Below are 2,574 nucleotides of genomic sequence, written 5' to 3' on the forward strand. Positions count from 1 at the left end.
ACTAAAAATACAAAAATTAACCGGGCATGGTGGCGGGTGCCTGTAATCCCAGTTACTCGGGAGGCTGAGGCAGGAGAATCACTTGAACCTGGGAGGCGAAGGTTGCAGTGAGCCGAGATTGTGCCACTGCACTCCAGCCTGGGTGACAGAGTGAGACTCCGACTCAAAAACAAAAAAAAAGTTAAAATTCACAATTAACCAATATGTGATTCCATCTCTTCACTATTAGGACACACTGAAGCACAGAAAGTAAAATCTCCTGATGAGCCTTATACCGTGCATTTGAAGAACATTCCATCTCTGCTAATTTAACTTGACTTTTCATAAGCAAAAGCCTACCCAGATAAAGGAGGGGTGGGTGCCCCCCATCCATAACTGATTTTCAGCCTGCAGAACAGCTAGTAGCAGTGATTTCCATTCAAAAAACAAACTTGTTACACCAACACATGCTGGTCGAAAGAATTAATTTGTACAGTATGTTCATTGCTTACTTTTCTCTAGGATTGCATGATGAATATTTATGGAGGGTGGTGGGGGAAGGGAAGAACCACATTCAAAACCCAACATCATTCTTCTCTACACTGTCATTTCAAAAGCCAGATAAAAGTGGAATGAGGAATGCAGCCGTTCTGAACACCACCCTCCATTTCATTCTGGAACCGGGAAGGTACACCCAGGCATGACAATAGCTTCTCTCCTCACAGAAAATTAACTGGTAAGTGCTGTCCTGTTTGTTTTCCTCAAACTGACACATTTACAGCTGACCTGATGAGGATTCCTGCAGATGATTTATTTACAAAACAGTATTTGACTAACTACCAGCTGGCAAAAAAGGAAAAGGACTACTGATCCTTTACAAAATGCTCTGTCTGCAGATTCATATTTTTGGTCTTGGCAAAAGTGTTTAGGGACGATCCTACAGGGTTCGCTACAGCTGCTGATTAATCCTAAAACACTGCAAGAGAGAAAATGAGCATGTTGCTGGGGTGGGCGGACAAAGAAGAACTTTCAGTAATTTTCTCAGCTTTTACCTACATAATTACAGCTCATAAATCTGGCTTTTAAGGAGTTGTGATCTAGAAATAGTCAAACATCATTTGTGGAAGACTCACTGTTGAGAAACTAGTAGAAAAAAATTGGTACTCCGAGAGGAAAACTGATATCGCCCTCTTTAGATTACAAGCTGGGAAAAAAGTTCTAAACTGAGTTGTAATGCGGTTCCCTGCCACTGGCTCCCCATTTTTACGATGAAAGGTTTGTGGTTTGTTGCGCTCTCCCATTTCTTTGTTGTTGTTGCCTTGTCGAATCTCGCTATCAATTTCTTGTTAGAATAATTGGCATCTGGGCTCTCCCAACAAGGGGTAGACAGCTAAATGCAGGGAAGACTGTGGGAGAGAAGGGTTCAGCTATTCAGTTGTTCCTTTTCTAGTCAGAAACTGTGAGCACCAATTGCCTTTTATCTTTTCCTCCAAAACAAAACTAATGAAAACCAAATAAAGTTTGACAACAGAACTTTCACTGGCAATAATGCTCTTAAACTGCCTTTTTCACTTAAGGCAGACTCATTCACTCAAGAATCCACAAACCTGTTGTTACATGAATCCGATGGTATTTTCGTTTAAACAAAAAAAAAAAGGCCAAGGGACCTTTCCTGGGTCTCAAGTTACAAGTAATTATTCTTAGTGAATAATTCTCATCATATTTGTACATCTTCCAGACACTAGATTATTATGTTTTTCATGGCCTATTTTATTATTTTATCTGATTTAAGTCACTTAGTTTATAAAAGGTCATACATTTTCTGTTACTTGACCACTAATTGTCATGTCCCTGAGATAAATATTTAATAACAGATCATGTTAACCAGAATTATAATCATGTAAAAATAAATGAAGTAGAAAAGACTGAATATGCAAAACTGATAATAGATGTGTTACTCTGATGGTGAGATTATAGATGTGTCAAGGAGAAAAAACTTCTGTTCCCTCTTAGATTTATTATTAGGCACCAGCAAATGAAATTGACAGAAGAAAGATTAGAAAGAGAAAACAAAATTTAATTGTATGCATGTAGATATGGGCGTTCCCAAGTAAATGTGACTCAGAAGTTGCTGAGTGAGCTATGATTGTGCCACTGCATTCCAGCCTGGGCAACCAGAACCTAACCCTATCTAAAAAAAAAACAAGTGACTCAGATGGGCAGTTAGAATTTGGGGCTCACGTGCCATCTTTTTTTTTCTTTTTTTTTTATGTGTGTTTTTTTTGTTTTGTTTTATATATGCCATCTTAATAGAATAGGAGAAATGGAAGAGAAGGGCACTTATGGGAAAACAAATGACTTTTTGGAAACATAAATGGGTCCTTAAGAGAACAGACCAGTGATATGATAGTTTTGGTGACAATATCTGTTCAGGTGTGGTACAGACTTCTCATCTCTGGTCATAAGGGTCAGTCTTCCCTGATTGCTTCCTGGGAGGGAATCTATGGCAAGTTAAGGTTTCTTGAGTTCTTTTTTTTTTTTTGAGACAGAGTCTTGCTCTGTCGCCCGGACTGGAGTGCAGTGGCCGGATCTCAG

At 39.1% G+C, this 2,574-nt stretch overlaps 1 protein-coding gene across 7 annotated transcripts in view; it reads left to right on the top strand.

Moving 5' to 3' along the window:
- GPR1 (G protein-coupled receptor 1) overlaps positions 1-2,574 on the top strand; it is a 55,738-nt gene that overhangs the window by 3,885 nt on the left and 49,279 nt on the right. For 2 of the 7 annotated variants that reach the window (XM_011949867.1, XM_011949865.1), the window contains one exon: positions 597-715. The gene's annotated coding sequence lies outside the window, so the exon portion shown is untranslated. Of the gene's footprint in view, positions 1-280; positions 475-596; positions 716-2,574 lie in introns of those variants that run through there. The other 5 variants (XM_011949866.1, XM_011949870.1, XM_011949871.1 and 2 more) reach the window with 4 other exon arrangements.

Source organism: Colobus angolensis, unplaced genomic scaffold (genome assembly GCF_000951035.1).
Source record: "Colobus angolensis palliatus isolate OR3802 unplaced genomic scaffold, Cang.pa_1.0 Scaffold30, whole genome shotgun sequence".
Classification (NCBI taxonomy): domain Eukaryota; kingdom Metazoa; phylum Chordata; class Mammalia; order Primates; family Cercopithecidae; genus Colobus; species Colobus angolensis.